The 25909-nt window shown below is 40.2% G+C and overlaps 1 long non-coding RNA gene across 1 annotated transcript; it reads right to left on the reverse strand.

Moving 5' to 3' along the window:
• Nucleotides 1-9232: 9232 nt before the first annotated feature.
• On the reverse strand, nt 9233-25355 carry LOC129641757 (uncharacterized). The gene is made up of 4 exons (XR_008709416.1): nt 25253-25355; nt 24510-24582; nt 10852-11020; nt 9233-9507 (listed from the first exon to the last, which is right to left on the reverse strand). It is a non-coding gene; the product is annotated as an uncharacterized LOC129641757 (long non-coding RNA).
• Nucleotides 25356-25909: the final 554 nt, after the last annotated feature.

Consider the following 25909-nt stretch of genomic DNA (forward strand, 5'->3'; position numbering starts at 1 on the left):
CAGCCGTGGGTCAGTCACCAAGGCAAGTCTCAGCTCTGGGAAGGCGGCCTGGATTGGCTTAGGGAAGTTTCCAGAAGAGAAGCGGCCAGCAATAGGAGTGACTCCAGTGGCAGCAGCAAACTTCAGCACAGATTGCTGGCCAGTATCCCTGGAGGGCGAGACACTGACATCAGCCTGGTTTCCAGTGGCAACAGTGGCCTGAGCTGCCAGTGGAGGCTTCTCCCGGGTTCTCCGTAGGTGTAAGAGGTAACGCCACCACTTTTCCTTTCATAGGTGTACTGTTGCATTTGGTAGTCAAGTTTGGTGCCACCTTAGTGGGTTCCTCCTGCAAGGAATTTGGGACATTCTCCTCCTTCATTTGCAGGACATCAAAGACTTCTGACATTATAAACATTTCTGTTTAAGTTACAAGGGGAACCCAGAACAATGTATTATGGGCCCCTCTCTAGGTAGTAGTGGAAAGTGCAGAACTTTTTCATGAAGATGAAGAGAGCTTGGACACACAAATTTCCTTCCTGGTCATGACTTGACCCTCCTACCCTCTTTATTGCCTTAGACCAAGTATGGTCCTTATTGATAAACATCTAGCAAAGAAGCCTGGGTTATTTTTTTTTCATACCTAATGATTTCATTGAATTCAACCAGGTTTTCTAAACCTGTTTGTGTGTGTTTAGACATATGGCATAAGTAATTTGTGAGCATTTACTGAGAAGCCTTATCCAAATTCCTTTTAAGAAAGATGCCAAGACCTCATTCTCAATTCTGTTACTGAAGCTGTGATTTTTCCATTTTAGAGTTGAGATACTAAAGCTAAACACGAATATGGATTTCACTTTCAATAAAATCACTGGCTGGTAAGACCCAAATTAAAGCAGAGCATTGGAAATCAAGCTGCCTTTTTCTATTAGAACTAACAAAAGCTGTTTCATTTTCCAAATCCAAAGTTCTAGATGCTGAAATCCTATTTGTTGGAAATGCTAGGCATTATTAAAAATGCAAATAGTTATCACAAGCTGGCATGTTTTCTTGTGGTTGCCAGAATGTTTTAACGACAAAGCTAAGGACAGGTGCACGTAATAATACATCAGCATTTTAATCAAAGAACAAAGAAAAGGGATAAGATGTGAACTGCTTCAAAGCATTTAGGAAAAATAAGGCTTCCTTTGGACACTTGGCTGTGACTCATTGTTAGGACAAAGGCTGTCTAAAACACATCTATTTCTTTATTATCTCTTCTTGAAGTGAAGTTTGACTTAAGTCAAACTCAATCGTGTCTGACTCTATGTGACCCCATTGACTGTACCCTACTGGTCCTGTCTCCATGGACTTCTCCAGACCAGAATACTGGAGTGGGCAAGCTATTCCCTTCTCCAGGGGATCTTCCCAACCCAGGGATCAAACCCAGGTCTCCTGCAATGCAGGCTGATTCTTTACCATCTGAGCCACCAGGGAAGCCCATGAATACTGGAGTGGGTAGCCTATCCCTTCTCCAGGGGATCTCCCTGACCGAGGAATCAAACCGGAGTCTCCTGCATTACAGGTGGATTCTTCTCCAGCTGAGCTACCTGGGAAACCCTATCTCTTCTTCTGTATTGATATTTCTCTTCTACCTGTAGTTCTTCATCATAAAATAGCAACTATAATCATAATAATAACAACAACAAAACTTTGTTTGGCCTGGTGAGCCCTTTTGTCCGTATCTAAAAAACAGATTTTTAACCTGGGCTCCATATTAACTTCTATATATATTCTTTTAATGGTACTTTCCCCCCTGGAAATTAGGTTCATAGCTTTTGCAAATGTGCAAAGTACTTACATCCCTCCCAAAGAAGTTAAGACCAAAAAAAAAAAAAAAAAAAAAGGCAAACACTGAAGAAATACAGGGTACCCTTCTCTTAGTGCATCTCTCTTATACTGCCAGTTGTTTCAGCTGGACTTCTGATAAAGTCAAATCGAAGTTAAATTTTCTGGTCAGAAAAGATGTGGTGTTGCTCATTACTTTGAGTACTGTAGAAAGATGGAATTGCGCAGATACCCTGCTAACCACTTCAGTTCAAATTTATCTTCCTTCCAAAACCATTTCCACTTTAACAGGGTACTGCAACCTCCTCCTCTTAAGCACCATTGCTTGCGATTGAAGTTTTCTGGGAATCTTTGCTGATCTTTCTCTCTCTGTCTAATCAGTTGTCAATCCTTTCAGGTCACCTTCAGAAGTCTCTTACACACACCTCTTCCTTTTGTTGTTAAAAACCGGCATAGTCTAACCTCAGTGATTTTTACCACTGACTAAACCTGAGGATTGGAGAAGGCAATGGCACCCCACTCCAGTGCTCTTGCCTGGAAAATCCCATGGATGGAGGGCCTGGTGGGCTACAGTCCATGGGGTCACGAAGAGTCGGACACGACTGAGCGATTTCATTTTACTTTTCACTTTCATGCATTGAAGAAGGAAATGGCAACCCACTCCAGTGTTCTTGCCTGGAGAATCCCAGGGACGGCAGAGCCTCGTGGGCTGCCATCTATGGGGTCGCACAGAGTCAGACATGACTGAAGTGACTTAGCAGCAAACCTGAGGATTACATAGAAAGCTTTTTACCTTATACAGAAGCTTAGACCCTAGACCCAGAATGCTCCATATGACTCCTCAGGGATAGCACCTGGGCATTTGAAATTTTTAAAAACTCCTTAAGGTGCAGCCAGCGCTGAGATCCACTTGCCTAACCTCTCTTATTTGACTATGTGCATGCTCAGCTGCCTCCAACTCTTTGTGACCCCGTGGACTGTAGCCCGCCAGGCTTCTCTGTCCATGGAATTCTCCAGGCCAGAATAGTGGAGTGGGTTGCTGTTTCTGGTCCAGGGATCTCATTTGACTACACACACACACACACACACACACGAATTTTAACCATTCTAGCTATTTGACCTAGCTGCTGATCCTGTCCAATCTTGCTACTGTCTGTCTTACTCCACATTACTTTCCTCTCCCCCAGATTAATCGTCTCAGTATCTTAATTTCCTTATGATTTTTTTTAATGCTTTGATTTTAATTATTTATTTGGCTGCTTTGGATCTTAGTTGTAGCATGTGAAATCTTTCGATGTGGCATGTGGGATCTAGTCCCCCAACCAGAATTAGACACTTGCCCCCTGGCCTTAGGAGCATGGATTCCTAGCCACTGGACCATCAGGGAAGTCATGGGTATTTTTTTTGTTGTTTGTTTGTTTTAATCAGGAAACCTGGTTACCTTCCATTGCATGTCTGTAGAGGCACTTAAACTGCTCTGCAGGGCAGGGTTCTTTGACTGGGGGAGGATGAAAGGAGAGTGTTCTGGAATCTCTCTCTCTCCTAGTTTTGCTACTGCACCCTCCAAGGTAGAGTGACTCAACTTGCTTACAGACACAATCAGTTAATGGCCAAGATGGATCTCGACCTCATATCCCCTTACCCTTGGCCCCTTTTTTGAATTCAGAAAACTGCCTATCCCAGGGCTGTAATAATGGGTGATAGAAGCCAGCGCTGGGCTGTTGCCATTTTCCTCCATCTGCTAGCTCTGTTCTGCAATCTTGGCTTTCCTCTGTTTGGAACATCTTCAGCAGGTATATCTGCATCTTCTGTAAAATCAAATATGACTGAAAAATTTGGCTAGTCCAATTTGTCATGATTTGTTGACAGCAACCCTGGGAGCTGTGGGACCAGTAATGCTGGGACCTCAGTGCCATGCCTGTCAACTTTATAATGCTGTGTTCAAACACATATTCTGCTTTTGCCTCAGAGTCGGTCTGTGATGCTTTATATTAAACAGGTTAACTTTAGGACAAGCTCTAAAGGTTATCTAAATAGCCGCTTAGTTGTAATTCAAAGAAAACCAATGGTCAACCTGCCCAAAATTTTTATCCTTACCTCCCTCCCACAATACTTGAAGTTCTCGGTTTTGGTCACTCCTCCTAGTGATAAGGCAATCTTCAATTTGTACAATGTAAATGTGACATCTTGAAAGCATAATATTTACTTACCAGCATTCATTAAGATCTTAAACCAGGTTTGATTTTTTTCTTCTTATATTAGCACCTGGTTCAGAGAGAAGTCCTAAAGAAATAGAACCAGTGTGAATAAAAGTTGATTGAGGAAGGGTGGGTATAGAGCAGAGCCGAGCAAACAATCTAGAGCTTGGGTGCAGTGCTATAGAAGGAACTGGGACATTGACATTATCAACAGGAGAGACAGAATTGGAGAAAGCACCTAAGAATAAGTTCTGCTTGATTCCCAGTTTTCCCAAATACAACATTTTCTCCAATATTTTCCTTGGTTAGCTCACTTTCTTTATTGATTTTGCCTGGCATTGGCTAAAATGCTGAAAATTTGGGAATAATAATAGCATCAAGTTATTTCATCCTCCCCCACAACATTTGGAGGTGCCACTAACAGTCCATTTTACAAATAAGGACACTGAGGCCAAAGGCTTGGAGAACTACTTTAAGATCATCCAGCAGGTAAACAGTGGAATCAAGGTGCCAACCCAAGCAGTCTGCCCCCAAGGCCTATATTCTTAACCCCTGTGATCCACTCTCTCCAAAATCACTGCATTTGTTTTATTTTAAATTTTTATGTATTTTATTTTATTTATTTTCGGCCACATCACGTGTCTTGTGGCATCTTAATTCCCTGACCAGAGATTGAACCAGGTAATGAAAGGACCAATTCTAATCACTGGACTTCCAGGGAATTCCTGAAAATCACAGCACTTGTAAGCAAATGGTAGACTGAATCTTCAAATAATCTTCAATGAGGGAAGGGATAGTTAGGGAATTGGGGATGGCTATCGACACACTGCTATGTTTAAAATGGATAACCAACAAGAACCAACAACATAGCATATGGAACTCTGCTCAATGATATGTGGCAGCCTGGATGAGAGGGGAGTTTGGGAGAGAATGGATACATGTATATGTATGGCTGAGTCCCTTCCCTGTTCACCTGAACCTATTGCAACATTGTTTGCTAATCAGGTACATCCCAATACAAAATTAAAAGTTAAAAAAAATCTGCAAATATAGTCTGATTCCAGATCTTTCTACTATAATGCCCCCTGGACTATAATAGATTTGTTCAGTCAGACTTTTACAGTCATAGAGACTCTTGTTTGTGGTCCAGAGAAAGTTTCTTGGTTTAAGATCTTCCTAAAGTTGTGGCAGTCTGGTGTCTTAATAACAGTGCTCTATTGTTTTAATATAAAATGCCCATTTGACAGAAGTGGTTGAGTGTAAACCTCACAAGTGTTGGGCAAAGTCCCTGCCCAACTGTTACTGTCCTAGACTGAAATGGAGAATTCAAGCAAAATTACTTCTTGTCTCTATAAAAGATCAGCTGAAATAAAAATTGGTTAATATTTCTCCTTCCTGTATATAGCCAAACACTGCTAAGTATCCAGGGAACATCAAAAGTAAACCTGAAATCTTGGGTTTAGAAACTCAAGGAACCAGCTTTGGTTGTATTTAGCAAGGCTCTCTGAAGGGCTTTTTGGATATTATCTAATGAATTCTCACAGACATTCAGCCAAGTGTTTATCTGTTTACCCCTTGGAGTGCCACCTTCCCGCTAAGAACAACTTCCTGGAAGTAAAGCAGATGGCAGGTGTTGGATTCATATAAAAATGTGGTTATAGTTTGGAGAAAGACTTGCTCAACTCATCTTCTCCCCTCTAACGATAGAAGGAGTTCTGGGATGATGGTCCATTTGGGGGCTAGATAAAGAATGAAATGTGCTTTAGAGAAGTGCTACTAGAACTCAGCTTCTCGACGGTTCTCTGGGAGCTGAGAGAATGGAAACAGAATTGCTGAAGGGAGGTGGGAAAGGCTGAGGGAAGGGGCAGCAAGCTTACATGACTGTGTAGACTATGGGGCATCATCTTTGAAATTCTCCCCTCTTCTTCTAATAGCTAGTTATTTTCATACTCAGATTATTTCTCCCTATTGTTCAGTAAACAAATGTGAAACAAAATCAAACAAGGAAACCAAAATATTCATTTTGTCTGAAAAGATTCTTTTATGTTTTTCTCCAGGTTTCAGGAGGAAAATGCCTGGCCCTCTCTCTTAATAGATTTGACCTGTCTTTGCTTGTGAACATCTTTCATCTTTGCTTCATGGCTTAAGGAAACAGTAAGACATGGCAGCAGGGATTCCCAATCTTTTTGTTAAGAGAAGCTGTTTTTCATTTCCCGAAAAGCTTTATAGTTCAGTTGATAAAGAATCCACCTGCAATGCAGGAGACCCCGGTTCGATTCCTGGGTCAGGAAGATCCACTGGAGAAGAGATAGGTTACCCACTCCAGTATTCTTGGGCTTCCCTTGTGGCTCAGCTGGTAAAGAATCTGCCTGCAGTACAGGAGATCTGGGTTCAATCCTGGGTTGGGAAAATCCCCTGGAGAAGAGAAAGGCTACCCACTCCAGTGTTCTGGCCTGGAGAGTTCCCTGGATTGTATAGTCCATGGGGTCGCAAAGAGTCAGACACGACTGAGTGACTTTCACTTTCATTTTCAAAGCTTTAAGGTCAACCGATGGGGGTGGGGAGATTTCAGCAGATGTTTTACTCCTTTCTGGGCAAGCTGTCAACCCCCAGGCCACTGACTTAAGCTCTATCAGATCAGGCTTCGAGATCTACCAGCAGATTCTCATTGGCTGGTTGAGAACGCACGTACAGGGATTCTTCCACTGGATGAGACATGGAAAAACTCTTTTTAAAAAAGTGGCGGGGTAGGGCAGTGGGGCATATAACTTGCTCTTTCACTTCCCCAGAGCATGTTCTGAGAACCAGCTAAACTCATTTCCTTCCAGATTCTTGAAGTTGATACAGTTTGGCTTCTATAAATTCTTAGCTTTGTACCATCCTTGTATGTATCCCAGACCAAGTTTCAAGTTGCATTCTCTTGTTGCCCTAAATTGAATTCCAGGCTTACCATCCTGGTTGAATGGGACCATTGGCCAGATTTTCACCCATTGTGGTGTTGTCTTCCTTCTAAATTCCTGCAGTAAGAACTTCCTTGGAAATGGATCTCTGACTATAGGTGCTCACAATCCCCACTGATTACTCTTAAACCATTCATAGTTCTTAAGTTTTCGGGTACAAACTATGCTTCTGTTCTGAGTTGGAGGACATGTACTATGGACATGGAGAAACTGAATTGTCCAAGTAGCCATGCTAGGATGATTCCCTAGGAATACCTTATGGAGGAAAGTATGGGCATCAAAATTCAACCCATAGAATTTCGAATTTTATAGTTAGAAGGAATTTCAGTAGATTCTTTGATCCAGTCCAAATATCTTACATACAGTGACCTTATTTTACAGATGACATAGAGGCCTGGAGAGAACTAGGGGTCATATCTGAAGTTACTTGGTTATCTTCTAAGAGTGCTGAGGGCCCTTGTTTTCTGCCCCCTACTTTATGCTACTTTATAGATATTTAAAGGGGCCTGTGATGCCAACATGTAGTGACTTAGGTACATGTGTTGTTTGCATTGGAAAGAAAAAGAATGGAATACTTAATAAAGCTGTTAGGTAGTTAGAATAGGAAAAAGGAGTCCAAAATGGTAGTGGCTAAAAGACAAAGAAAGGGAAAAGTCCATGAAAAGGGAACAAAGCAAAAATCCTCAGACCAGAGTAAGAACCTCAGGTGAAACAAACATGCCCCCTTCCTGGCTAGCCCTAATTTGCATAGGGCAGGCAAAGGGTGGCGGGCAGACAAGACATATAAAAAGAGGGAGCCAAGACGTGTTGAGACCTCTCCTTTGGGGTAAGCCCACACTCACACCTCTGGGTGTACTAGCCTTTGTTTGCTGAATACAACTCTCAGCTGTAACCGAGCTGTAACACTGGTCTGCTGTTTCAAATCCTTGCTGTGGTGAGACAGAACAGAGGAAATTACACACTTTCCCAACAATGCAATATAGGAAGTCTCATGATATCAGTCCCTTCTGATTCCTAGTCTAGTTTGACTCCTTTAAGAATCTGGTCCAAACTCAATCAAAGTAGTGCCCTGTTGCATAGTCAGTGTTTATGGATTAATGCTTTCGATGCCGGACTTTATGGTATAGCATGTTGTTTCTTATTCTATTTTTGTTAACTTTATTCCATACTGGTCCTCTGTTAAAGTCTCCTCCTATCCTTCCCCCATTTGCCTCATGACTTGCCACCTCTACTTGGTTTTCTGCTTTTTCTTGGGTATTTCCTCAATAGCTGAGTGATTCTTCAAAAGTCAGATAGGTAACACTATTCCTGGGTCAACCAGGTTCCCAGTCTTACCTCCTATATGCTGCTTGTAGACAGCCCCGACCCAGTCTATAATAGACATTGGTGAGTGGTGAAGACCTTTTCTGGTGATCGTTATTGTAATTACTAACTCTGGAACTACATACAAATTGCTTTTGTTGTCACTACAGTAAAGATAGACAGAACTTAAGAGGAATGAGAGAGAGAGGAAAACAGATAGTGGGGGTTAGTTCGTGGAGTTCCCAGTTAGTGTGTGTCTTTGCAATAACAAAGTAGTATCTGGAGTGCTAGATATAGAGTTGAAATACAGATTCTGTACTTGAACTATGCATTTTGAATTACTGCAGACAGAGACCAAGAATGTTCTTCAGTTGATATAAAAATACCCATTCCCACACAGACAAATGTGGCAGAGGGAACCATATGGAACCTGAGAAGGAATGGCCATATTTCAAATGAAATGCGAAGAAAAGATACAAATGGCATCAGGATATAGACATTTTCTTAACCCCAGTAGCTTTGGGTTAAGCCTTGTAGAAAACCTTTCCCCCCACCCCCCACCCCCGTTTGCTTTGTAGAAAGAAGTAGAAGCTTGTTTTAGATTATTATTGTCATCTAATATTATTGTGAATTTATCTCATTCAATATTGTTCTAAATTTGTATATATATAGTTATGTGTGTGCTCAGTCGCTCAGTTGTGTCTGACTCTGTGGCCTCATGGACTGTAACCTGCCAAGTTCCTCTGTCCATGGAATTTTCCAGGCAAGAATCCTAAAATGGGTTGCCATTTCCTACTCCAGGAGATCTTCCTGACCCAGGTATCAAATCCACATCTCTCGCTTGTCCTGCTTTGGCAGGCAGATCCTTTATGACTATGCTACTGTGGAAGCTCATATGTAGTTATACTATATTCAATATCTATTGCCATATAATGAATTACCCCAAGATTTGGTGGCTTAAAACAACCACCATTTATTATCTCACAGCTTCTGAGAGTCAGGAATTCCAGAGTGACTTAGCTGGGTGGTTTCTGGCTCAGGGTTTCTTATGAGGTTATGGTCAAGATACCAGCCAGGGCTGCATTATCTGTAGGCTTGGATAGGCTGGAGGATCTGCTTCCAAGAAGGCTCACTCTTTGGAGTCACCAGTTCCTCCCTAGTATGTCCAGAAGTCTTACCTATTTTCCATGTGGGCATCTCCACAGAGCTGCTTTGGTGGCCTCAAGACATAGTAGCTAGCTCTCCTAGAGTGAAATGGTCCAAGAGACAGAAAGAGAGAGAGACAGAATACTCGACATGAAAGGTGCAGTCTTTTGGGAGAACTTTTTTTATTTTGGTAAAAAATATATAACATAGATTTATCATTTTAACCATTTTTAGGTGTATAATTCAGTGGCATTAAGGACATTCAGTTGTTGTGCAACCATGACCACTATCCATTTCCAGATCTTTTCATCATCTCAAACAGAAGCTTTATATACCCATTAACAACAATTCTCTATCCACCTACTCCCAACCTCTGGTCATCTCTATTCTACTTTCTTTCTCTATGAATTTCCTATCCTAGGTACTTCATATAAGTGGATTCATATAGTATTTGTCTCTTTGTGTCTGGCTTATTTCACTTAGCACAATGTTTTCAAGATTCATCCATATTGTATCATGTATCAGAATTTCACTCCTTTTTATGCTGAATAATATTCCACTGTGTGTATATACACATTTTCTTTATCCTTTCATGTGTAGAGGGACATTTGGCTTGCTTCCACCTTTGCTGCATATTTTAAAATCTAATACGGCAGTAACACACCACCACTTCCATTGTAATCTAGTCCCTGGAAGCAAGTCACTGAATCGAGCCCACTAGCAAGTGAAAGGGAAGGAGAGGAATATCAAAGAATTTGTAAGTGTATTTCTAAAAGAATAAAAAAAATACTTAAGTTAATTTTACTGATTGCACATGATTTTTTTCATGGGGTTTGGTCATTGTTCTTAATTCTCTTGTTGGTTTTGTAAAATGCTGAGTTTGAGAATCTTTCCAAGGGCTGTACCTGGAGTAGCCCCAACAGAGCAAAGTGCTGAAAATGGACAAACCAGAAGAATGACATGCCGTATACAAATTGCCCTAATAAGGTACATTTTGATACATGAGATACCGAAAAAACACAGACCTAATTTCTATGCTGCTCTTAGGCCTGGATATACCAGCAGGAGGAATCAAAGTAGGTCTGCCTCATGTTTCATTTTATTGCGTTTGAGTGGGAACCATTTAAGTAGTAGTGAGCGTGGCATATGTTTTTTGAGCACATTCAGAGTTATTCCTGTTTGAGTCTGTCTTTGTATGTGGTTGAAAGAAGCAAAAATAACAACAAAGAAATGATCCCTCCACCGACCGCCCCCCCATAATTATCCTTTTTATTAATCCTGTAAATGTTTTTATTTCTTTGTTTTAAGACTGGTACCACAAAGCTGAGCTCTTTTGCCTTTTTAATTTATGACACTACTTCAATTGTCTATTTTGTGATGCACGTAAAGAATTTGGAAGTAGTTTGCAAAGATGAAGGCAGGGAGGATAAAAAAGCAATTACCTCGTGCCAATTACACTGGGAAATAGTGGAGCTGCCATTCCTGCAGCATTTCTGTCCATTTTTCTTCATTACTGTCATGGCGGCCACTCTTCTCCTTAGCTGACACATTTCTCTTCATTACCAGCTGTGGTGATGGGGGTGATGATGAGTGCTATTTACAGCTGGAATTCTGTGAAAGGCCAAGCAGATGATAATTATTCAAACAGATATATAGAGGCCAAAAAAGGCGAGTGGTTAAAGTGAGGCTATTATGTCCCAGAAAGGCTGAGAGGTAATTTCTATTGAAGAGGGTTTGGTTCATGTTCCTCAACCAGGGGCTGTCCTACAGTGCTGGGATGGAATGGCTTATCTGAAGTATTCAGTGTGTTCTTATAAGAACTGAAGGGAGAACAATGAATTATGTATATCATAAGACAAATGTCTATTCCCTTGGAACCCTAGCTTCATCTGTCAGGGAGGGAGCAAGGCTTTCATTGAGTCTATGCTCAAAAAATAACCAACCCCCAAACTTTCCATTCCATCCCTCAACCCCTATAACATGCTATCTACCTATCTATAGTATCTATCTATCTGAGACAACCTTGTTATAGCAATACTTATAAAGCATGTTAACTATCAACTATTTGTGTATCTAGGTATGTATATATGTGTCTATCTATCTATCTGGGGAAATTTTGTTACGGCAATACTTTAAAAGCATATTAACTATCATCTCTCTGTGCATGCATGTATGTACGTATCTGTAAATCTAGCCAGCTAACAATTTTTTTGTGTAGTCAGAGTTCTCCAGAGAAACCAAACCAGCAGAATGTGTATGGAGAAAGAGAAAAAGAGATTTATCTTAGTGAATTGGTTCATGTGATTGTGGAGGCTTGGAGTGTTCAAAATCTAATGGAGTGAGCCAGCAGGCTGGAGACTCAGCAAAGAGTTGCAGTTCTAGTTCAAAGGCAGTCTTCTGGCTTCTTGTTCAAGGGACCATAGTCTTTGTTCCATTAAGGTGCTCAACTGGTTAGATAAGGACTATCCACATCGTGGAGGGGGATCTGCTTTAACCAAAGTCCACTGACAGACTAATCTCTGGCTAATCTCATTAAGGCTAATTTCATTCAAAAAAGCACCTTCACAGAAACATACAGAGTAATGTTCGACCAAATATCTGGGCATCATGGCCCAGCCAAGTTGACACATAAAAGTAAACATTATTCTATCTATCATCTTCAAATTTAGACCAACGAGGTACAAAGAATTTGTGACTCACAAATAAAGGTGAGGATTGGGTTTTTACCTAATGAAGAGTGTTTGAATTGGACCGTGAAGAGTCTTTTGGAGGTGGGGCCAGTTGTTGAAGAATCCAACATCTCTAGGCAGAAATGGAACTCTGCTTTCCATCCAGCCTCCTTCCAGACACTTGAATTGAGGGGAATAATTGCTTTAAGGGCAGGAAAGGATATGTAAGTGAGTTTGAAAGAGGGGCAGAGTGTACATATCATTGGGAACTGTGGTGAATTGTTTCATAAAGAACATCTTTCAATTTAATCATCTAATTGCTCCTCTTGCTTTGACTTTCTCCCTAGCAATGACCCTCACAGTTATCCCATGAACCCCACTCAATCAAACATGGCATTGTTGAAACAGGCTGCAGAAGTTCCAAGCCAGACAAGTAGGAACACGTTGGCTTCCCAGAGAAGGGCTCACAGGCAGGACTCTAGTTAACCCCTGCTGGCCTGGAACATTTGGGGATGAGGCCCTGGGAAGAGATTTCCACTGGCAGGGCATTGCCATTTGCAGACTCTGATGGTGTGTGCAGCCAGTTAAGAATGATAGAGGCAGTGTTCCAGCACAGCAGGCTTTCAGTATGAGACAGAGGCATGAAAGGAGTACAATATGAAAACAGCAGGTGAGAATGGATGTATCACACAGGGAAAGGATGTTAGAGGAATATTGAGGGTTATTAATTCTCCCTGGGTCCTCTCAAATTCAGGAGCTTTGGCGAAAGCAAAGATAGCCTCTTGAATTAGGCCCAGCGTCCTAACAAGTGCCATAGCACCATCTGCTTAGTAGCAAAAGGCATAGGAGGTGGGAAAAACAGACCTGCGTGCCAACCGGTGATATTTTCTTCAATAACCTTGATTTCCTTAGGGGCCTTCACAAGCTGTCATGTGTGGACAAGCTCAGGGAATTTGATGTTTCCTAAGTGATGCTTCTCCAGAGCTACTCCTACAGGCAAGATGGCATTTGCCCAGTGGCTTTGGGATAATTTGCACTTTTCTAAGGGCTTGAAACAAACAACAGAAGCAGCACCTGTTTGGTACCTGGAAAGTCCTTCCTAATGATTTATTTCTGTAGAGGCTTCTCCGTCTACTGTCTTTGGGCAAGTTGTTAGACACTGTCCACGACAAATGGTTCACCATTGAGAAAGAGCTTGATATTGTACCTTCCCACCTATCTCATTATAACTTTAATGAAACAAGGACCCTACCATGTAGGGGTGCAAATCAACTATATCTCTGATAGATAGAACTCAGGCAATTCCTGAAATAACGCAGTCTTTTGGACTAGGTATTTGACTTATTTTCCTTAGGGTTTGAGCAACTTGTCATTTTCCTAAACCAATGTCCTGAGCGTCTGAGATTATTATTGTAACATTTATAATTATTATAACAATCTCCCCTAGGTAGACCCAGCTGGCTTAAGTCCATTACGACTCTGCCCCAATTTGGCATCAGATATCCATTTGGAAAATGTGGGTGCACTAATTTCACCAGGCCTCTCCCCACTGTCCCTGGGTAACCTCCAGTCTCAAGGATTCAGCTACCAATTATAGTTGATGACTTGTAAACCATATCCCTCTTCTGAGCCCTGCATGTAGAACAGACACCTGAACCATATTTGAAACTCACCCCAAACTTGCTCCTCTCGTTTATTTCTTGGCTCTGTTATTGGTATCACACTTGATCATTTACTAGAATTAGTTACCCTTAACTTCTCCATCTCTACCCACTCTAACACATGCATATTTATTACCAAATTATGCTGATTTCATATTCTGAAGAGCATTTTTTTTTTCAGTGTTTCTCTTTCTTTCCATTCTCCTATTACTATTGCCATAGCACAAGCTCTTAGAGTCATCCTGATTTGCTCATAACTCGTCCCTTTGCCTCTTGCCTTAACTCATTTAAGGCTACATAGCAGCTTGAATAATCTATCTAAAATACTTAAAAATGTTTAAAATCTCCCCATCATTTACAGAACTAAGCACTAAATTACTTATTCAGATCCTCTTTGACTTTTTTCCTGGTGCTATCTCCCAATAACTCCTCCTGTCCCTTTCTCCTCTTGTAATATCCTTTTAATTCCCCACATGTGCCCTGCTGCTTCCAGCTCCATGCCTCTGCAGGAGTTATTTCTTCAATTTGGAACACTCATCCCACCCTTCTTCACAGGCTAATTACGTCTGACTCATCTTTAATACTCTGCTAAAGCATTATCTCTTCCAGGAAACCTCTTGTGAACTCCCAGATGGAACAAGGACCATTCCTCTCTACTGTTTCCTCTAAGACTCTGTGGCTATCTCTGTCATTATCTGCCATGTCTGTCTTTCTCACTGGATTTTTAGAACATTTTTTTTTTTAATCCTTACCTTCAAAAATCCTAGAATAGGACTGCAGTGGCCACTGAAAATTTTAATAAATAAAAATAAATAAATTTTTATTTATTCCTATATCTTTGCATTTTTAGACCCTCGATCACGGAATATTATTAATCCTACCAATACATTTATCTGGTTCACTAAGACATCCTAATATCAATTTACTGTACATGGAACATCCCTATCTGAAAATCCCCAAGGATTTTTAATATCTCCCTTCTCAAAAGCCATGCATCTTTTCTATAACCCACATCTACTTCTCCAGTAACACTGATCTCCTTGAGACGAGACTGTTGGATCGAGTGTCTCTGTGATGTATGTTTCCAGTATGACTGACATTGTGGACTTACTCTCTGGAACACCACAATCATCAGAGCATGAAACAAGCCAAAGCAACCTTGCACACTTGTGTATCTGTGCACATTGCTTCATTCCTCAGGTGATTCTGATACATACTCAGATGTAAGAATTGTCACCTTAGTTTTTCTTTCCATGCAGAATAAAACTCCAGTAGAACTTTGAAATCCCATATATGCTGTCCCAAACTGGTCAAAATGTTAGGTTAAAGTCTACTTTTTCCTTGTAAACTCAGCTAAACCAGGTTTCTCTCAATCTGTATGGAATCCATGAGACTTAAGTTCATAACTTGTGTTTCTATTCTTTTATATTTTATGTGCTAATTTTGGAAGCTACTTCAGGACTGCTCATTTCATTATGAATCAATAACCTACCACAGAAGACCTTAGCTAAGATGTATGTACAAATATGGTCATGAAATCTTATGTCTCTGCAGACTTTTCATCTAAATTTCTAATAAAGATGGTGAGTACTGAATCAAGAACAGAGTCCTTTATCCACCCCCCAATATAATCCATTTCCCCATATGGCACTCTATGATCTTTTAAAATCATAAATGAGATCACATCATACTTCAAATTAAAATGCTTTGGTGAATTTCCTTACACTTTCTATGGTCTTCAAGACCGCTCTGAGGAACTTCCCTGGTTATCCAGTGGTTGAGACTCTGCCTCCAATACAGGGGGCACAGGTTCAATACCTGGCTGGGGAACTAAGATCCCATATGCCTCACAGCGCAGCCAAAAAACAAAACTCTTCATTCGAGACTGCACTGACCTTTCCTATCAGACTTCATCTGCCTCATTCCTCCAACATGCAGGCTCATGGCGAGTCCCAGACCTTCATATATTGCTAGTCCCTTGGTCTAGAGTGCTCTTACGTAAGTCCCCTTGTAGCTGCTTCCCTCTTGATAGTCAGGTCTTGGGTCAAATGTGAACACCTAAGAAATTTCCTCTCCTCACTGTAACTAATGTGCATGATTTATATTTTACTTGACATCTGTAATTATCTTTATGCATTTAGTTGTTTTATGAGAGCAGAATATTGTCTTGTTCATCAGTGTATCCCCAGCACCTAGAAGAACATTAGACTACAGGGATGCTCAATAAACATTCTTTGAATGAACGAAAGAATAATACCTTTTTGCTTATTTACAATGATCTGTTAATCAACCCCCTTTAGATATAGTTATTCAGTTAGCTACCAGTTCTGCTTGTATGTCCATGTTATCAACAGGCATAGCAAGAAAGCCTTTACCAGCACGTCCCTGAAGGTCCAGTGGTTGAGACTCTGTGCTCCCACTGCAGGGGGCATAGGTTTGATCCCTGATTGGGGAACTAAGATGCCACATGCCACGTAGGTGGCCAAAAAAAATGACTTTCCCAAAATTCATTCTTGATACTGACATTCATGTGTGACACAGCTGTGGTGTTTTCCTGATATCCATGTGTCCACCCAAAAGGAAACACAGGTTCATTTGACAGAACATTTTCTTAGTGACCCCACACTGGTTCTTTGAGATTAACCTTTAGCTCTCTAATTTAAATTTTCCAGAAATTTCTGTCAGTTGCACTGGAGTTTATTCTGTTGATCCCCCTTCCCTCAAACAATCTTTTTGAAAACCATGGAGTTCGTTCATCATCTCTCTCCTTCTATCCCTCTCATACTTCATGACTTCTGAAAGGTCGTTTACAGAGTCCTACACTCACATTTATCTGGTCTTTAGTGTGAAGGAGATAGCAAACCGTATGATTGAGTGACAGAGTATGGGCTTTGGAGCAGTAATTCTGACTGCAGTGTGCAATGCAATGTGACTCTGGAGGAGAGCACAGCACCCACTCTAGTATTCTTGCCTGGAGAATCCCATGGACAGAGGAGCCTGGTGGGCTGCAGTCCATAGGGTTGCAAAGAGTTGGACATGACTGGAGTCAGTTAGCATAGCATGGCACAGCACAATGCAGTGTGTGTAAGAATTACCTGGAGATCTTATTAAAATGCAGATTTTGATTCCATGGGTCTGAGATTCCACACATCTAACACGCATCTGGATAATAAAAATGCTTCTGATTTGTGAACTGTATGCTGACTGGAAGGCTCTAGAATCAGACTGTCTGGGTTCAAATTCCAGGCCTGCTGTGAACAAGCTATTTAACTTCCCTGAGCCTCAGTTTTTACATCTGAAAAGTGGGAATATACTACCATCTACCTTCTAGGTTTTTGTGAGGATTAAGTTAGGGTATATATATCAGGCACTTAGAGCAGAACTGTAAATCTGATAATCAGTATTTTCCATGACTATCACTACCTTAGAACGCAGTTCATCCAGACTTGAGTTCATATAATTGTGATATGCTTTCTTATCTATCTTGGGCTTTGATTCTCCTTTGAACAGAATTTCTATTTTCCATATTTTCCAGTTTGCTACTTTTTGATGGCAAAGATGAAAACACAAAGGAGTGGAGAACTTTAACTTGTTTTTGCCACATATTAATCATGTACCCTCTACCCCAAGTAAGCTTATCCTTATGTTTTTCTTCTTGTTTCCAGTACACTTTGAAATATTCTATTTAATATTCTTGGCATTTTGGCAAACTCTGATTCATTCTGACGTGACTCAATGTCAAGAGTCTGTTTACCAATAAAAACAGAAGCATTTTGTATTAGTTATTGAGGATAGCTAAGTGATTTATTCAAACCTATTTTTGTGGCATAAATGCATAAGAGCTTCTCACAGTCAGTATCTTGCTTCCCAGGTAAGGAAGCCAGATAATAACAGGTATAGCTTTCAATTACCTCTGTTGTGGGCCAGATAGAACAGGTTGTGGAGGTTATTGTCAGTTTTCCAAGAACTCACCACACCCTTGTTTAAAGACAATTTAGAAAATGGGGATAGTGATGAATGGGATCATTCCTAGGTGTACATTACATCAATTTTTACAAAGTTGTTGTCAAATTTCAGTTTATTTGGATAAAAACTGACTTAGGGTTGTAATGTCACATACATGTCTTATAAATCATGGCTGTGGTAAGTGTTATAAAAATTAAAGTGATAAGTCTGCAATTCTCATGAGACAGCAATCATCAGATTATATGATAAATTGAAGATCATCCACATCTAAGCCAGGGGCTGAGAGCAGGCAGAGTCCAAGGCAAACTATGCTGTGTGAACTATAAACAATAAGGACAACTTGCATTTGCATTCAATTTAAGAGATTATAAAATCTTCCCACATATATTATTTTATTTGAGCGCCCCAGTGGAATCTCAAGTAATTCCTCAGAAGCACTTATTTCTTTCCACTACTTATGGAGGGGTAGTCAATAGCTCGGGCTCTTAAATCAGATTACCCGATTGTGTTAATTTAGGCCCTCCAGAAAACAGATGCCAAAATGGATTCAACATGGAAGAGTTTTCTTAAGGGAAATGCCTGAATTGGAGAGAACAAGAGAGGGAGCTGGGATAGGCTGGGCGAGCCATTATCAGTGATGCATGTCTGACCCTGAATGAAGAGAGAGGGAGGGAAGTTGGGTGGAAGCATCTCAATCTGCTGTGAAGTCCAAGAAAGATGTGGCAAGGATCTTCTGGAGTTCTTAAGGCAAAGTGAGCTGTCAGAGAAGCCATGTGATCCAGGAATGGCCCCGCGCAGCATGCCTGCAGTCAATTTCACTGAGCTGTAGCTGGGCACCCTGGTCAGTGATACATCCTGTACTTGGAGATCACAGGGGCCCCGTGGTTCACATTGTAGCTCCACCATTAATTAGCTGTGTTATTTTGGCAAATTACTCTACCTCTCCCGAAGCCTCATCTTACTCATTTGTCAAATGGTAATAATAGTGGTACTTCCTATGTTGTGTGGCTTAAACCCTCACTGCACCAACAGCCTCAATAAAATAGGGGATCCAAGCCCATCCTACTGCTTGGCATGTGATCAGGCTGAAATCCATAGCCATCCTAGGCTAAAGGGCTTTCTAATCTCATCAGGAAGCATTTGAAATATTTTACCTTTTGACTTTTGAATATAATTCTCTCTTTAGAAAAATAAATGTATAAAGAACAAAGAGGTGATATACTGGGGAAAAAATGAGTAAAAATCTCAGAAACATGTAAAACTAATATCAAAAGATCTAATATTGTGTCCTTGTAGTCCTGGAAGGAGAAAAGAAACACATGGGGCTGAAGAAGTGCTCAAATACCATGGCTGAAACTTCCAAAATTTGGCAAAAGACATAACCTACAGGTTCCAGAAACTGAGCTAACCACAAACACAGAAATACAGAAATCCGCATTAAAGGCACATCATAGTCAAATGACTAAATATTAAAGACAAAGAACAATCTTGGAAGCAGTGAGAGAGAAACAATACCTTACCTACAGGGGAAAGACAACTTGAATAAAAGTGGATTTCACATCAGAAATACGACAAAAGGAAGCAGTACATCATTTTTCAAGTGCTAAAAGAAAAGAACTGGCACTGCAAAATCCTATATCCGGTGAAAATACCTTTTAGAAATGAAAGAGAAATCAAGAGATTCTCAGATGAATAAAAACAAAGAGAATTTCTCACCAACAGAACTTCCTAAAAGAAGGATGGGGAACACGTACACCCATGGCTGATTCGTGTCACTGTGTGGCAAAACCCAGTACAATATTGTAAAGTAATTAGCCTCCAATTAAAATAAATAAATAAATAAAAAAGAATGGCTGGAGAAAATTCTCTAAGGAAAGGAAATGATAAAAGATTGACTTTAGAATGTTAGGAAAAAAGAAAGAACATGATTAGCAATAATAAGATTAAATTACAATAAACTTTTCAGTTTTCTAAATTATGTTTGATGGTTGGAACAAAAATTATAACAACGTCTCATGTGGTTCCAAATGTTTACTGAGGAAATATTTAAGCTAATTACATTTTAAACAGGTAATAAAGGGCATACAAATTAGCAAGAAAGAAATAAAACTTCCCCTATTTCCAGATGATGTGATTTTCTACAAAGGAAAAAAAAAACCTCCTAGATCTAATACATGAGTTTCTCAAGGTGCAGGATTCAAAAAGCATAAAAAATTCAGTTGTATTTCTATATATTAGCAATTAACACATAAACACTAAACTAAAAATAAAATACTATATGCATGTGAGTGTGTTAGTCTCTCAGTCACATCTGACTCTTTGTGACCCCATAGACTATAGCTCTCCAGGCTTCTCTGTGCATGGGATTCTCCAGGCAAGAATACTAGAGTGGGTGTCCATTCTCTTCTCCAGGGGATCTTCCCAACCTAGGGATTGAACCTGGGTCTCCTGCATTGCAAGTGGATTTTTTACCATCTGAATCATCAGGGAAGAACAGTCAATCAAAAATGATGCACTTTGGTATAAATCTAATAGAATGTGTATGAAACCTACATGCTAAAAATTACAAAATGCTGACAGAAGAAATCAAAGAAGACCTAATCAAATGGAGAGGCATACCGTATTAAAAGATTCAACCTAAGACAGATGTCAATTCTCCCCAAATTGATATACAGCTTTTAACCCAATTCCTATCAAAATCCCAGCAAGAGTTTTGTAGATGTAGCCAAGACTATTTCCATTTTTTTTTTTTTTAAGGCATGGGAGCTAAGATAGATAAACTAATTGTGAAGAAGAATAAAGTGGGAGGAGGGGTGGGGCATTCCCTGGCAGTCCAATGGTTAGGACTTGGAGTTTTGCTGCTGGGGCCTGAGTTCAATCCCTGGTTGGGGAACTAAGCTCTCAGAAACTGTACAGCACAGCCTAAACAAACAAAGTAAGAGGAATCATGTACTTGATTGCAAGACATATCATAAAACTTCAATAATCAGAATATTTGGTCATGGCAGAGGAATAGACACATAAATGTGTCAGTGGGACAGAATAGAGAAGGAACCCAGAAGTAAATTCACACAAATATACTCAACCAATTTTTGAGAAAGGTGCAAAAGCGATTCAAAGCAGGAGAGACAGCATTTTCATTAGTGCTGGAGCAATTGGAGATACACAGACAAAAACTGAACCTCAACCTGTCTGACACCTTATCCAAATGTTAACTCCAAACAGATCATAGACCTAAATGTACAAAATAAAATGTGAAAGCTTTTAGAAAAGCAGTGAGAGAATTTTCAGGATCTAGAGCTAGGCAAAAAATGCTTAGTTTTGACATCAAAGGCAAAAATTATAAAAGAAAAAAATTATTATGTAAACTTAATTAGACTTGATCAAAATCATACCTTTTGCTCTGTGAAAAATCCTATTAAAAGGATGAAAAGACAGGATACAGACTGGCAAAAAATATTTGCAAACCACCTATCCAAAGGACAAGTGTACAGAATATGCAAACAACTTTCAAAATTCAATAGTAAAAACACAATCCAGTTAGAAAATGAGCAAATGAGATGGAGAGACATTTCACAGAGCATACAGAAAGGAATTAATACATGAAAAGATGTTCGACATCATTAGCCTTTGAATGAAATTAAAACCTCAGTGAGATAGTACTACACAATTACCTACTTAAATGTCACATGTAACCTATGGGCTTAATATTGAAACCAAAGTATGAAAATTTATAAAATATACAGCATAATCTAAGGGACAAATGCATGAGGCACCCCTGTGCTTTATACTATTTGTCAGATACACTCACAACACTTTGCAACAGTAATTTAGAAAGCACATAATCAATGTTTTCTAGTTAAATGATTAAATTATCAGATTATTGAATAGTTGAATGAATAGATGGGTGGTGTCCTAGACCGAATGTTTGTGTCCCTCTAAAATTCATATGTTGGAAACTAATCCCTAATGTGATGGTATTTGGGGGTGTTTGGGAGACACATAGTCTTGAGGTAGAGTCCTCGTGATGGTATTAGTGTTCTTATAAAGGAGACCCAGACAGTTCCCTTGACCCTTCCACCAGGTGAAGACACATCAAAAAAACAGCCTTCTATGAACTAGGAAACAGGCCCTCCCTCACCAGACACGCAATCTGTCAGCCTCCAGAGTGACAGTCTATGGTATTCTACTATATATTTTATTATAGAAGCCCAATAGACTAAGGCAGATGGATGGATAGATGAATGTAGGTGGATGGATGGTTGGTTGTTTGAAATCAGGGAAGCATCAGATCAGATCAGATCAGATCAGTCGCTCAGTCATGTCTGACTCCTTGAGACCCCATGAATCGCAGCATGCCAGGCCTCCCTGTCCATCACCAACTCCCGGAGTTCACTCAAACTTATGTCCATCCAGTTGGTGATGCCATCCAGCCATCTCATCCTCTGTCGTCCCCTTCTCCTCCTGCCCCCAATCCCTCCCAGCATCAGAGTCTTTTCCAATGAGTCAACTCTTCTCATGAGGTAGCCAAAGTATTGGAGTTTCAGCTTTATCATCATTCCTTCCAAAGAAATCCCAGGGCTGATCTGAAGTATGGAACAATGTAAAGCATGTTAAGACGTAAGACATTTACAAGCATGACGTTAAAGAGCTTCTTTTAACTGAGTTCTGTTCACAATACCCATTTAAAGGCACAGGGCCAGGGCAGAAGGATATAGGAAGTTCAAAGAATATCAGAAAAATTTGTCACACTTTGTAACTAAGAACTCAAGTTATAGACATCTTTGGGGAAAAGTGCATAACTTCTTGGAATAGGTACGTAATACAGATGTTTTGAATAGAACTTTTCCTGTTATCTGCTGCATAATCTAGGCATTTGTGGGACTGGTATCTTTGATCTCTCAGACTTTTGGCTGACCACACCTTGGAAGTCTTATCTGTATTCAGCATGGCGGGAAATGCAATGGCAAGCTTCCTGACAAGGAAAGCTGGTAACAGAGCAACATGTGGGCTGGCACAACCGTTTGCCTGTCTTTGACTCCTGACAGGACTTGACCTCCACTTCTGAGCATTCTATTTCCTAGCTTTGGATCAGAGGTCACCACACTTGATCTCTGACCTCATTGTGACCCCTGACCCTCCCAACTCCGTTTTGATTGTTCTGCATAATCTATAGTTCCCAGGGCGCAGAAGAGCTCTTCCACTAGCTCCCACCAGCTGTTGCCACCTTTGTTCTCTCTCTCCCCTGGTCCCGGCTGACTGAAATCCACAGCCCCTAACAATGGCAGGGTCCCTCCAAGTTGCCTTGTGTGCTGACTTTGATTGAATGCTAATAATTATTATTAGGAGTGCCCCTTTTCTGAAATGCTAACCGTACTGCTACATTCAGCATCTCATTTAGCATTCAAGGATCCCATGAGAAAGATATCATTTACCCCTGTCTTTGGCGATCAGGAAACTGAGGCTCAGCAAAATAGAATGTAACTGGTCTAAGTTCATACTGCCAGAAAGTATCAGATTTAGGGCCTGTCATATTTTACTCTAAACCCATTTCCCATGCTTCCTATTTATTAAAGATTCTCCATTCAGAGTTCCATTGTTTCCTGGGTACTGAATATATGCATTGTGAAAAAGTTTTGTTTTAGTTTTAAAAGATGTTCAATTTGTAATGCACCGACCATCTCTCATGTGAATTTTAAGTCCTTTCAATTCCCCCTCTTATCTAACCTCAGATGCAATAACCAGTTTCATGAAGCTTTGACCAGTTTTAGCAGGTGCAAGCTGGCAGTATCTCATCTCAGTTCTCTGATACTTAGGACATTTGTGGGAAACCATGCCACTCATTCTTGCACAATCCAGAAGTATCTGGGAGCTAATGCCCATGAGTGCACCCTTGACCAGTGTGGGATGGGAGCCAATGAAGCACTTCCTCCTTACATCACCCATGGCCAGCTCCCAGATGCCTCTGTTAAACCTCCTCCAAAGATTCTGTAGCAGCAAGCACCAGTTAACCCCAACAATGGTGAACTGGAAAAGCCATTTTTGTGTCAAGTTCCCTCCTTCCTCGTTTCAATTCTCTTGTCTCTCACTCCTGCTCCCTGGAATCACCTCTCTAAAATAACTACACATACATAAGATTGATTTAGGATCAGATTCTGGAGGTTTCCAGGCTGGCCCTTCCTATTAATGAGTCTGAATTAGTGAATCCTTTTTAAAATTTGTACATCATCGTTTTGCATCTTACATGTCTGTATGACTGTGCACAAGGAATAATCCCGTTTATCTGACTTAGTTGATTTGGCTTTGACAGTGGTTTTATAACAATGTGAATAGATACCTATATGGAAGCTATTACCAACATATTTGTGTAAACATTTCTTTTGCACTCATAAGGGAACTTTAGTGAACTGCTAAGTAAGAGGACTCAAGTTGGTTCAGAAGTTTCCCAGCTGGCTGTTCATGGTTCTTATGTAAATGACAACTAAAACCTTTCCTTGATGACAAAAATCCACACTAATAAATTAATAGCTGTTCTTTCACATTACTCTGCCCCTGTAAGTACGCTTCTTGACAAGATGTATAATGTCTGTACCTGAATGATTTACGGCTCTTTGCTCCCTGTAGGAACATACTCCCTGGCCATTTTAGCTCATTTGATCACTGGTTCTGTAACTGGTTGAGGTTGAGGAGGGAGGTGAAGAGGGACGTGCACTTTGGAAAGGTTTCCTGATGGTTCTGATGCTCACCCAGTCCAGACCTTCCCACCACGCTCTGCTCCTCCACACCATGCGCGGTCTCACACACCTGTGGTAGCCCAGATGCAAACGACGTGATGATACGATAAAATCATTTCCTTAGATCACTGCCTGCAGAATCTCTGTGGATTAAAAAAGTAAAAGCAGATAAATGAAGTCAGTGGAGGGAAGAAAACTGAAAATTGAATGCTTTTCTTTCATTATATATATATATATATATATATATATATATATATATATATCTCCTTAAGAGACCCAGAGTTAAATTGCTTTTTATGAAATCTCCTTAGCAAATAAATTTGTATAAAAGCAGATAAGCTTAGAAATTCTCACATCTTTCAGAGAATCAAATATTCCAGGTAATTATGATCTAGGAGTCTGGGGAATTGATGGTTCTGGTTTATTCTGAATGTCAAGGCATAAAAATATATGAAGAGGGATTATATATAGATTATACACCACAGCTAATTCTCTGTTTTCCTTTTCCTCTGCCTTGAACAGCAGTCCTCTAAGCTGTATAAATTAACTAGTACAGTTAGCACAGAGCTGCATTATTTGACCAAATAGCAAGATTAGCCATATCAGAATAGTGTTTGAAAGAAAGGATTCCACTAGCTGCTTTACTGTCTTTTGTGTCTGATACAAAAGCTAGCATCACTGTTCATGTGGGAGTTAAGTCAGCGAGCACTGAGCTTTCAGAAAGACTTCCTGAATTATCCAAGGTAAAAAATAAATTATAAAAATGAAAATACACACACATACATTTACATGCGTGCATGTACACATACATACAGGAATAGCAAGATGATTCCATGATTTTGTTGATAAGTCACTCAGTTGTCTGACTTTTTGAGACCCCATGGAATGCAGCACGTCAGGCTCCCTGTCCTTCACTATCTCCCGGGGTTTGCTCAGATTCATGTCCTTTGAGTCAGTGATGCTATCTACTTAACCATTTCACCCTCTGCCCCTTGTTTATCCTTTTGCCTTCAATCTTTCCCAGCATCAGAGTCTTTTCCAATGAGTCAGCTCTTCTCACCAGGTGGCCAAAGTGTTGGAGCTTTAGCAATAGTCCTTCCAATGAATATTCAGGATTGACTGATTTGATCTAAGAGTCTTCACCATCACTACAATTTGATAGCATCAGTTCTTCAGCACTCAGCCTTCTTTATGGTCCATCTCTCACATCTATACATGACTACTGGAAAAGCCATGATAGATGAATCTATTTTTAAAATTGTAAATGAAAGCATTTGTTAAATTATTAAATATCAGCTTCTATGTGACACTTTCCAAAATGATACAAATTTCTTCTTCGTATACTTCATTCCAACCTCTACTGTAGCCTTTATGACATTTTAATCAAAGTTTGTTACATATCACCCTTCTTCCCAAAGAGGTTGTAAGGGCATAGTGGACAGATGCTGGCCTGGTCAGCCCTGGCAGGTG

Source organism: Bubalus kerabau, chromosome 1, assembly GCF_029407905.1.
Source record: "Bubalus kerabau isolate K-KA32 ecotype Philippines breed swamp buffalo chromosome 1, PCC_UOA_SB_1v2, whole genome shotgun sequence".
NCBI classification, from domain to species: Eukaryota; Metazoa; Chordata; class Mammalia; order Artiodactyla; family Bovidae; genus Bubalus; species Bubalus kerabau.